The sequence below is a fragment of the Ursus americanus genome, chromosome 24, assembly GCF_024610735.1.
Source record: "Ursus americanus isolate L20-20 chromosome 24, mUrsAme1.1.p, whole genome shotgun sequence".
NCBI classification, from domain to species: domain Eukaryota; kingdom Metazoa; phylum Chordata; class Mammalia; order Carnivora; family Ursidae; genus Ursus; species Ursus americanus.
In genome coordinates this window covers 15718583-15731266 of record NC_142150.1, presented here as the reverse complement: position 1 = coordinate 15731266, position 12684 = coordinate 15718583, and the positions used below count along the sequence as shown (strand labels likewise).

General features: G+C 38.3%; 1 long non-coding RNA gene across 1 annotated transcript in view; it reads right to left on the bottom strand.

The window, feature by feature from the left end:
• LOC123799463 (uncharacterized) overlaps window positions 1–12422 on the bottom strand; it is a 106882-nt gene extending 94460 nt beyond the window's left edge. The window contains exons 1-4 of the long non-coding RNA XR_015721551.1: window positions 12336–12422; window positions 9234–9374; window positions 7619–7693; window positions 2183–2267 (exon numbers count right to left, since the gene is read on the bottom strand). This is a non-coding gene — a long non-coding RNA (uncharacterized LOC123799463). The remainder of the gene's footprint in view (window positions 1–2182; window positions 2268–7618; window positions 7694–9233; window positions 9375–12335) is intronic.
• Window positions 12423–12684: the final 262 nt, after the last annotated feature.

The following is a 12684-nucleotide window of genomic DNA, read 5'->3' as shown; positions in this document are numbered from 1 at the left end:
CCAGGGGATTGAACCATGCAGGGAAAAGGTAGCAGTCTAGGCAGGCAGGCAGTGCCACCAAAAAGTCAGCAGGTAGAATGTGGTGATGAGCATTCCAGACAAAGGTAATATGAATAGACGGTCAACATCAAAGAAGTAGCATGGTCCCAGCAGGGCCTCAGCTTTAGGAATAGGACTCTAGCCATCAGGATACCAGAAGGGGTCAGCTGGTGACAAATACTGTCCCCATTCTCAGAAGTACTGGGGTTCTAGAAAAAAATAAAGACACAGGGGAATGAGATAAGAACTCTAGCAGTGAGATCTGACCTCAGCAATGGAGAGGAGTTGGGCTTGTCAAGGAGATCATGCTAGATTAGCAGAGAATATGAAGTCCTAAGCCCCTAAAGCAGATTCAGGGCAAGATGTCTCCCAGAGTCTGTTGATACTCATCTGGCCTCAGAGACGCATCTATGAGGTTTAGAAGGATTAAGCCAGTCCCTACAGAGATGTGTAGATTATACACTTTTGTATTCCACCACAGGTTCAAGTCCAGAACCCTGAGCATGTAGAAGACTTTTAATTATAATTATATGTAACTAAGTGTATTCTATGTGCTATCTATGTGCTAGGCATTAGTCTAGGTGCTTGCTGTGTGTTATTTCATTTAACCACATCCTAAGAAGTATATATCATCACTCCTATTTAACAGATAAGAAATTCCAGGCAGAGGCTGATGAAGTAATTGCCCAAAGTCATACATTTAATAAGAGGTGACACTGGAATACAGATACAAATAGCTTGACAACAAAACTCAATCTTTAAACTATATTGCCAATCTTGGTCATACATTTACAAAACCATTTGCTAAATTTGTATGATGTGGTGGACTCTATGCTAGGTATTACAGGTATCATCGATGCCCTGAAAAATCTGAGGTTATAGTGGGAAGATAAATGCACGAAAGACAGTAACACTTACTCCTGGGCCCTGATAGGAGACTAGAAGGTGCTATGAGATCATTCATGCCAGGACCCAATACTCCTTAAAGTGAGACTTCCTGAGGGAAGTGATGGAAGACAGTGGTCATGAAAGAACAGGAGGGAAAAGAAAGAAAAATAACAACTTGCCCAAAGCCCCAGAAGCAAGAAAAAGCATGATTTCTTTCAAATTACAGAAAGAAGCTTGTGTAACAGGAATGTAGAATATACAGGGAGGTGAGAGGGAAGGATAAGAGATGCCACCAGAGAAGTACGCAGAGCCCCATTATGCAGAAGCAGGGAGGCCACATTCAGCAGTCTGGACTTCACCCTGATGGAAAAGCTAGGAAAGGATTTAAAAGTAGAGTAACATGACCAAATGTGCATTTTGGGAAATGATTCTGGGTACTAGGTGGAAAGAATGGATAGATGGATGGATAGAAAACCAACTCTTGCTCTTCCTACTCTACGAAACAGGCCCTAGTTGGTTGAATTGCTCCAACAGCCCATCTGTCCCTCAGTCTGCTATTAGGGCCTAAAGCTCAGAAGACAGCCCTGGAGGCCAAGTCTACCAGCAGGAATGCTATCATAGGGGCACAAAGACTGGTTTTCATTTAGTGGTGGTTTCCTTTCATGCTTTGCATGGCCCTGCATGTTCCCATCCCAGCCAGGCAGCCTCCTTTGGTTTCTGAGACTCCATGACCAGCTTTTATAGCTCTTACAAGTCGTCTACAACCCTCCACCGCTACTTTAGTAACTGTAAACATATGTTTTCTGTTCTCCCCACATCCCTGCAGTAGAGCCACAGGTTGTGTCTTGATGCAGAGGAGAAGGGGCACAAAAGAGGTCTGGAATGTTCAGTGTAATCCCAGTCACTCAAAAGGTCTTGGCCTTATGTGATAAATCATACCTTCCACATCTGTCAGTGGAAGAATTGAAAGGGTAAATCTTTTCTTCTGTGTGTGGTCAAATGGTTTTTTCCCAGCATTAAACAAGCCTATTTGAGGCACAGGTTGGCAGGGGTCACTTCCTTTCCTATCACACACAATTTAACAACCCAGGTGCTCATAGAATATGAAGTTCTATAACTGACAAGAAAGACACAGCTTTGAAGAGCCTTTGTTAATGCTTTTCAGAAGGAATTACATGTAGAAAAATTCTAATCATTGCATTGAATTTATGCCTTTCTTTGTGTTTCTACCACCTTCTTTGTCATATGTCCATACCTTTGTACACTTTTACCCCATCTTCTCCTCCATGCACAGAACCAAAGAGGAGAGAGGGGCCTATAGTGTTACCCACCTTGGGTACCTGTAAACAAAACAAGAAATGATAATTTTAGGTCTTTTTCACCAGGCCATGCAGCCTAGAAAAAGAAAAAGCAAATGTTTAGAAAGTATAAAACAAGAAATAGGCTAGACATTTTTACTTCTCTGTAAGACTAAGTCTTTTATTTTTAACTTATTAGCAAGATTAGTTTAAGACAATGTTATAGCCATTATGACTACAAAAATGATGCAATGTTAGCATTACATCAAAATGACAGATGCAAATGCCAGTAGGGAGAACATTCTGAACAGTATAAAGAGCTCTAAAAATGCAAAGTATTATGGCTAGGTTTTTCATTAGCCCCATAGGGCTATGACATCCCACCTCTAGTCAATAGTCTATCATCCATGCTCAGAGTAGACCTGATGAAAAGAAACACTTCACTTGCATGAAACTCAGTAATGAAGCAATCTTACTTTCCTGAGACAGAGAGAGATGGAAGGAAGGAAGGAAGGAAGGAAGGAAGGAAGGAAGGAAGGAAGGAAGGAAGGCAGGAAGGCAGGAAGGAAGGAAGGAAGGAAGGAGAAGGGAAGGAAAGGAAAGGGGAGGGAGGAAGGAAGGGGAGAGAGACAGAAAGCAAGCAAGGAAGCAAACAAGAAAGAAAAAAGAAAGAGAAAAGAAAGAAATGGGGGTCACTGATAAAGCAAAGGTGATATAATAAAGCTCCTGCACTTTATTCACATAGGAATGCTCCTGGGACTCACATTTAGAGTTGATTTGCTTATATTTTAGGCACAACTATAACGAGTATGATTGTTTAGTTTCCCAGTTCAAGGTATCCTGGAGGCAGCAGGTCACCAGGGAGACACACACTGGCAGTATCAGAAAGTGACAGCTGGCAGCCTGAGACTTGATGACAGGAAAACTCTGAAAAGTTGATAGCAGAACTCCAAGCTGGAACCCCCACAGGTTCAAACACAGAGCCCTGAACTCAACAGGCTCTCTCACAGCCCTTTAGAATAATTTATGATTGAGTCATCAGAGCAAGATCAAATTAGAATGTTCTATTTAATAAAGCAGATAAGTATACATGTATTTTCAAAGATGTTCACCAGAAATAGTTCAAATGAACCTATTTTTATACATATGAACTTTGTAACCAGAACAACTCATTTCCGTAATGTTCTAGATAGGTAGCTGACATTTTACTGTACGTTGGTTACCTCCCAATTTTAATCCCAAGCCACCTGCCCTTCTTGCCCCTCACTGGCCGGGAAGTCGATGCTCAGGAAACACAATGTGTTTATGCTGGTACTATCCCAAGCTTAGCAAAATAAGGTATATAAATTTACTAATACCCCCCAAAATAAAGTCACCCAGCCCTACATATCTGATTCCAGACTTATTGGTGCTGCTGCTTGCTGCCAATCATATGTAATATATGTTACTATATGTGCTGATAAAGTTTAAATCCAATTTTAGCAGGCTACTTAAGAAGATATCCTTCTAATCTAATAGTCTGAGCTTTTTGTGATTTGATTTGTCTTTGAATCCCTTGTGCCGGATTCTCAAGAAATCAAATTATTGTCACCCAATAGAACTGAGCTCTTGAACCTAGAAGAGAAAGACAGTAGATTGACTGGGGCCTAGAAGATGGAGCAAGAATCTACATAAGTGATATTCTGTATGATTCTTTTCACAAATGTTAACAAAGGAAAAATCAGGTCACCAAAACCAGAGTAAATTTGAGATAATTCTAATGTGCAAATGGTTAACGTTTCTAGATATTGTCAATACTTGAAGTAAGAATGAAAAGGAATCAAAGAAGGCAAAGGATAGGTGTATAAAACCCAGGAAACACCATTCACTTAAGGATAGCATGCCAAAATTTTTAACATAGTGTCAAGGGGGAAATAACCCTTTGGAGATAAGCTTTGCAAAGCAATTCATAAAAAGTCACAGTCAGTGTTATAGGTTGGAGGAAAGGAGACATAGCAGTCAGAACAATGCCACAGGGATGAACAACCCCAAAATTTCAAAGCTTAAAACAACAAAGGTCTCTTTCTTTCTCATGCTACATTTTCAAATTGCCAGTCAGCTGGGACTCTGCTCTACGTTGTCTGCTCTCCTCACTCCGGGATCTAGGCTAACAGAGTAGCTGTTATCTGCTCATTGCAGTTCACAGTGACAGGAAGAGGGAGTAGCATAGCATAAGCTGGCTCTTAAAACCTCCACATGGAAGTGGCCATGATCATTTCTCTCATATTTTATTGGCCCAAACAGGTCACAAAATGAAGCCTGACTTTTAAGGGAGTAGGAAGTACTCCTTCAGGGAGGGGCTTCAAATATTGATGTGCGGAAATGCAGTCACTACAGGCAGTAGGGCAGAAATGACAAGCTGTCCACCAGAGGTCAGGGCTTTTCAAAGGAGCATACATAAAAATCCTGTGGAAGGCTTACTGAAATGCTCCGGGGCCCCATCCCCATTCGTCCTAATTTAGTAATCCTGGGTAAGGCCCAAGAATGTGCATTTCTAACAAATTCCCGGGTGAATCTGATATTGCAGGTCTGTGGAGCACACTTGCGGGAGAACTGATACGTAGCTGTCACTGGCGAGCAGCTACCCAGACGGACACTGTATGTCCCAGCCTCGCTCTTGCATCCCGGTGGGGCCAGATGACTAGTGCTCAGCAAGGGAATATGACAAGTGATGTGTGAGACCTCTTGAAGTAAAGTGGTTAAAAAGCAAGAGCTTTTTCTCTCTCTCCCGCTCCCTTCTCCCATATGCTTTTTACATGTTGATGACCAGAGTCGACAGTGTAGCTTCCTCAGCCTGAAACATCTTTCCCCACTGACAAGAAGCACCTGTATCAGATTACTATGGGAAAAAGAATGAATTTTTATCATACGAAGCCACTGAAATTTGGGGGTTTGTTTGTTACAACAGGTAGTATTATCTTAACTAACATTGGAGAGGATGGCGAGAAGGTTAAGAGAATCTTGACCCACCATTCAACATTTTTTCTCCTTCAGTTAAATGAGAAAACTCTTCGCCTCCTTAAAGTTACTACACATGTCACCTTCTTTGATCCACCGTAATTATACCTCTTTTTTTCTCTAAGTCACTGTGGTAACATAAAATTAAATAGATTAGGATTAGAAAGTAGAAAACCAGAATCATTTTAATTCCTGCCTAAGTTCCTAGCTATAATTCACTTATTTACAGTTTCTTCATTTATTTAACAAAACCTTACTCAGTGCCTATTTACATATGTCTAAGACATAGTCCTGCCTCCTAAAATGGCATAGGCATTACCCCAGCCCCTCCCATAATCATGGCAGATATCAGAAACCAAAAAAAGTACTTTTTCTCACTGGGTTCAGAGAAAGCCTCAGAATCCTTTACAGCAGAGTGCTCCAAAAAGCCATTACAGATAAATCCATAATGATGGTTTTATCATTAAAAAAGCAATGTATATCTATGATGTTTCTATTTGTATCTTAATAATTGGGTTTTTCCAAAGATGTTGCAAAGAGGTTTGGTTTTATGGGGTCACTCATTTCAATCTACTTCTAATATGTTTTCCCGAGTAATAAAAACTATAAAGACCAAGCTACACTTGCAGCTAAGTGTCCACACTGATTTAGGTTCCTCTAAGCAGATACACCTGCACAAAACCTGAAATGCAGAAATCAACACTGTGAGATTATAGCCTTACATGGAGAGACTGGACCTCCCAGCCAGTATAAATACAGAAGTCTTTGGTTCTCTTGAGGTGGCTGTGAGGAAGGTTCTACAGGTTAGTACCCGGCATCAAAGGTATTGAACAGCAGGTGTCTGTGGCAGTCATTTCTTGAAATAAGTCCCTCGGTGTGCTTTGACAATTCATAAGGATGCATTCTTTCTAAATAAGCAGGACCTACACTTGTTTCCATCTTTAGTCCAGGTGAGAGAGTCTCTTATTCTGAGCCCAACACTTTACAGGCTCTTGCTCTGGCTCTCCTCTGGCCATCCCCTAAACACTGAGTGAGGAATATGTGGGACCAATGAGACACACTTAACTGGAGCTCTAGCCCCAGACTGTGCCCTGGGAATCATGGACCCAGATTCCTTACCTATGTGGCCCTGAACTTGCTTCCAGGGTTTGTGTGGGTCTCTTTCCTGGGGCCGTTCTCCTGAGAGTGAACCAGACCACCAGTGTAGATACCTTTAGGTCTGATGGTGGCCACAGGGCATCTGGTTGCCAGGAGTATAGATAGAGCTTGGATATGTGGGGTGCAGTGTCCACACATATGCTGGTAAGAGTCCCTTGCAGCACAGAATGGAGCCAGAGATAAAAAAGAGAAGGGTGGGAAATCTGGGTTGGGGACTGGGGTCATGCTTTACCCATGCCATTATGCTTTGGTGAGGAACCCAAAGGAGTCTGAGCGTTTTAAACTCTATCTTGACCTCCCAGGTCATTTAGGAGGTAACTTTCTCAATGTGGGAACACAGCACATACTTTATTTGACCATCTGAAGCTGATGTTTAACTTTTAAGTACTTAGACATGTTATGTGGGTTTCAATTTGTACTCTTGCCCCAGACCCCCAAAATTTTAGTAGCAGGGCTACTCAGTTCTCTAGCCTCTGATACATTCTGTAAACTACCTTATGCTCTGTAATAATCCTCCTTCTGCCTAAACTACCTAGAGTAACTTTTGTTCTCTAAAACCAAGAAATCAGCTGTTACAGTTCCCTAGATGTTTAGACAGGAGTGGTATTTGGGGTGGTATTTTCCTTTTGTTGTAGATAAATTCACATCAACTCCAAAAATATGGAACTCTTCCAGTATCGACCATAGCTTTGATTTGCTGTGAGTGACTCTTCCTGATCCCAAGGCTCTGTACTATAGTAGCAAGAGTATTAACGTTGAATGAGAGCCTAGGTTGGAGACCCAGCTCTAACACTTACCCGGTGTGCACTTGGTACAAGCCATTTTTAACCTCCCTAAATCCTGGTTTCTCACCTGAGGATTGAATAAGGTAATATGTGTATATACACTTCACTGAATGCAGATGTCACATTGCCATTTCTAATGCTGAACCTAAAGAAAAGAGTTAGTAATAGTTGACTCCTTAGGTATATTCCCTGTGGTATATTCTCTGATGCTTTTTCTTTTGTTTACTTCAGAAACCTCTGTTCCAGTCACTCCCCTCTGGAAAACCAATTCCACTGTCTTAACTTATAGCTCCATCAGGAAATATTTCTAGAAAGTCATTCAAATGTTTCCATTTGCCAATTCCATTTTGGTACTTCGAGTTCTAACTCCTTATGCTACAGGAAACCATTTTCTTCCTTACTTGCTATTTAAACTCTTCAAGCACTTGTCAAGCATTATTATGTCATACTCACCCCACTCAGAGATTTAATCACACACTCCATGCACTTCAAGACATATTCATTTTCTGAAGTATCCAATGACATGATCTGCAATAGCAGAGATAAGGATTCAAGCATTTAAGTTCCTCTTGGGTTTCTTGATTTTCTGAATCTTAAGGAATCTTTCAGAGTTAGTCCTGTAGCAACACAAGTTTCAAATAGCTTTCATAACATGATATATTTTCTTTTCATTATGTTTTTCAGATTAAGAACCTACTACAACAGTGGCCTATGCTAACAGGAAGATAAGCCTTCTGTTTCTGGCTCAGAAACTTGGAAAAGAGAACATTTCAAAAGTCATTTTATTGGCATATTTCAATCAAATGCCTAAAAATCCACGATGAGATGAGCAAGGACTGCATTACGCAATTTCTATTTTAAAAAGATTTTTCTAATTTCCAATGATCTCTACCAGATGGTCCTGTAAAGGTTCCCCCCAAAAAGTAACTGATCAATTAGAATTGCAGAACCATTGCGACATGGCATCAAACAGTTAAAACTACACAGAACCTTTGGGGAAAAAAAATGCTTTAAATTTTGGAAACAATTTATACATCTGTAGGTGCTGTGGCTGGGAGGTTGGGCATGTTGGTTCTATTCCTTCTCTTTCTTGAGCTCAGCTCTCTGGTAGAGGGGAGACTGGGCCCTGCAGTCTGTGTTTCCCAGGATCCCAGATCAGCTGTCTTCTGGCTGAGAGTTGACAAAGAAAGACACTGGCCAGAGATTGAATAGGGTGGGAGAGAGAAGCCGAGGCATTTCTTTTCCTGCCTCTCTACCTAAGGCAGCTTCTCGGCAGTTGCTTCTTCTCTATGGCTCCAGCTCCTTTGTTTCATTGCTTGACAAGTTTGTCTTAGCTTCCATCTAATAACCCGATCTAATAAATACTGCTGCATATTTCATCTTTCTAGCCTATAGATGGTAGTTTCATGCTGTTTAACTGTTTAACTCTGTTACATTACCCTTCCCTCTGTAGTTCTCAGAAATTCCATCACCTATGTAATAAATTCCCTGATTTAAATTCACTCTGTTGAAAAGTCTTAAGGTGGTTTCTGCTTTCTTGGTTACACTCTGATTGATAATATAATGCACTGACTTTTGAAACAATGCCCATGATTATTAGTGCGCCAATAGGAATGTTAAGGAACTGGGATACAATAAATCACTTTACAGATTTTTCAAGACACTACATGAAATGAAGCATAAATTGTGGAAAAACTGCTCCCAAAAGAAGACTAAATTAGAGGCATCAGTGATTTCTGGGGACTTGATTGTGCTTTTTCTTTATTTTTTTTCTCCAGGTAAAATAATATGTAGGTAAGCAGTGAAAGCAACAATAATCACTGTTCTATTTACAATTCTGACTTTGGTTCGGTAGGTCTATTATCAAGTATAGTCTGCATTAAGATGTTCACTAGAACATCTCAAGGAAATATCTGAAAACATTACACTTGGCTCGTTAACAAAACAAGTGCCAAATAGGATAGATCTCATTCTTTCATTTACTCAGTGAGTATTTACAATGTGTCAGTCACTCTTCTACATCATATAAATATGTCCCTGAATAAGGAACAAAAAAATAATCCCTTACCTGTGTGGAGCTTATGGTCTGGAGTGGGTGGAGGTGGTTATTCAGACCAACAGTAGCCAACAGGATGAAAACCCTCATAGGAAAAAATAGCCAATCCACACGCAGATTTTGTTTCTCTAAGTTATTTCTGTCGTGTTAAGTCTTAAAAGAAAAAAGGAGATTGTCATCTTACTTTCTAAAATACAGTTGTAAAAGGTACTGGATTTGAAGCTTGGCAAGTATTGATTTGAGTTCAAGTTCTTTACTTTCCTGATTATTTAAATTATCATGCTTATGAAAGATCACTCATATAGGCTCCCTGAAGTAATTTTAAAAGTAAAAAAAAAAATGTGTTGAGAATAGAGATATTTATTTGGAAAACTGAAATTAGTGAATAGCTCTCATTTTCATTTTATTTTTAATTTCCAGCAAATGACCATGACGTGTTTATGGATTTTTATTGGTGTTCCAAATTTGGGGGATTTTAGGTCATCAATTTTTCAGATATCTTTTTCTGCCCTATTCAAACTCTCTACTTCTGTGACTCCAATTACACTTTCTTTAGACCAGTTTATAAGGTCCCATGGGTCACTAAGAATATATTCTTTCTTTTTTTTTAAATATTTTTTTCTCTTCACTCTTCAGAGTAGATAATTTCTATTTTCCTATCAAGTTCACTAGCTTTTTTTTCCCCCCAGTTTCCAGGCAGCTGTTCATACAACCCAATTTTTAAATTTCAGACAGTGTGTTTGTTAGTTCTAGAATTCCATTTGTTTCTCTTTTACAGTTTTCATTTTCTGAGAAGATGTCCCATTGTACATTTCCTATATACATCTTTCCTTTTAAATTCTTAAATATATTTATAATAATTTAAAATTAGTGCTGCTAATTCTAACATCTGAGTCATCTGGGATTTGTTTCTTTTCACTGCTTTATTTCATAATTATTGGGCTCATTTATCTAATTCTTCATATATCCAGTAATTTTTAAAATTTTATGCAAGACATTTAAGATAACTTTACATTATACATAAACATGTATATGTATATATGCATATATACATTTAAGTTAAGTCACATTACAATGAATGTGATTATTTCATCTTCTTTTAAAAGCTACTAAGTTTTGTTCTGGCAGGCAGTAAAATTCTTCCTTCTTTTAAATGTCTTATGGTCTCACGAACTGCCTCATATTCCTTCAAATACATCTGATCAACTTCCTCTACCATAAAAACTACCACACGTATAGCCAAGAGAAATGAGTCTTTACAAATGATCAGCAATTCAGAAGTCATGAGTATTAGAATTTGAGACCCATTTCTTCCCTTTATTTCAAGGATACTTCTATGTGGAGAACCTACAGTACAAATTTGCATATATATTATTTCATATTACCTATAAAAATTATCTCCTATAAGAAAGTAACACAAATCTTTCTTGAAGTGTAAATAGTCTTTCCAAAATCAGTTTTAAAAAACATCCTAGTTTAAAAAACATCTTAGTTGAGAAAAAGGATCATAATTCCAGGGAAAGAGTACTATTACCTTCATGGAGCCTAGAATTAGAGGAAGTAAGAACAATAATTTGGAGGTAAAAGAAACAAAACTACTGGTAATCTCTGTTTGGATGAAATATGTGTGAGGACTAAATCAACCCATATTTGAACAGATATCTTTTTTCAGTTTGAGCTGAAGATGTAAAACCTACATATTCAATAGTATTTTTGTTTTGTTTTAAAAGAAAACCATATTTGTTGTAAAATTATTTTAAATACTTAAAAACATAAAGAAAAAATTTAGATTTCTCAGAGATAAATAACTGAACATATTAAGGTATGCCCTTTATGTGTGTGTGTGTGTTTTATGTGTGTGTGTGTGAAAATATGTATACATATATGTAACATATTACAAAATTGGAATGATGTTCTCAACATGATGTCCTTATTTATGTCACTAAAAACATATCATGGCCTTTTTCACATCATTAAATGGTCTTTGAAAAATGTGATTTTTGATAACATTTTGTTGTATGGATAATTTACTTATCCATTCCCCTATTACTACAGATTATGTTGTTTTCAATTTTTATTCTCAAATAAACTAAATAATTGTTCCCATATATGATTATTTCCTTATAATACATTTCTGAAATGGAAATGGTGGGAAGAATGGGAATAAAGACAAGCCAGTGTAATGTAGAGAGAAAAGCTTGAAAGATGGAAACAGAGGGTGGTTTTTAGCTAGCATTGTTTTCATAGCTGAATTGAAAAGGAGGGCATGCCAAAGCAACAGGCTTTCATAAAATAGTTGCTCTGTGTTTCCAACAATCATTGGAAAATGAGAGCTGAGACTGAAGACTTGTAAAGTTACAGCAGAATTTCCTGTAGCATGTGCTGCAGAACATCAGTTGTGTGGGATTTTAATACGTGTTACATTAGGGAAGTGTTCTGAGGTGTAGTGACTTTGAGAAATACAGACTTAAGGGGAAATAAGATTTTTGCTATTATGTTTTACTGCAGGACTTCCCAGAACCTTTAATGTTCTTGTATGCTTTTTAAAACACCAAACAGAAACTATAATATGGAACATTTCCCAAACTTATTTAGCCACAAAATCTTTTGTGCACTAACTATCTTGAGGGAAAAGTGTTCTGTGGAACACCAGATTGGGCAAAACTACTTGAACAAAATTGAGGAAAAGTAAATTATAGTCAAGGCCAGTGGAAAAACCACATTAGATTAAGTTAGATTAGGTTAAATTGTTTTATGGCAAGCACTGCATATCTTGAAATCTTACTTTCAATTTAAATTCCTTATCTCTTTAAAATGCCACATGAGTTATCCTCTTCTTTTCTTAATACATAGCTCTACACAAAAGTAGTATTTGGTGGACTGTGAATTTTATCTCACCATGATATGTTTTTGTGGAGGCCATAGTATATAGTGACAAAGTCCCAACCTAGGAGTTAAAACAGAGTGGTGGGCTGTGCCACTTGCTAACATGTGACCTTAGAAAATTAACTCAGGCTCCATGAGCTTTGCTTGGCACGGTCTAGGTATATAATAAGTGGTTGGTTCAATGAATGATTTGAATCAGATGTTCAGAAACTTTTCAGTCATTCTCACCTGGTGTCATTCATGGACTTCGGGAAGATCTAACCAGCTTCTTTGTGATCGGTCTTATGCATTTTAAGCTGATGATCTTTTTCTCAATTTACGATCCACAGAATTTTTAATAATGAGGCTATACTGTAAAGACATAAAAGGAAGACAGTTACTCAACTTCCCATCAATTATGAAAAATTAAGTATATTTCTGTCCTGCCTTTTACCTAGACAGATATTTGTGTCCCAGGGATCAGGGACCTTGCTCGGCTACATTTTCTGCATTACCTCTGTAGTTCCAGGTTGGCTTATGGTTTATTTGTCTCACAACAGAAATTTTTAACCTGGGATTACTTCAGGGAGCCCTTGAA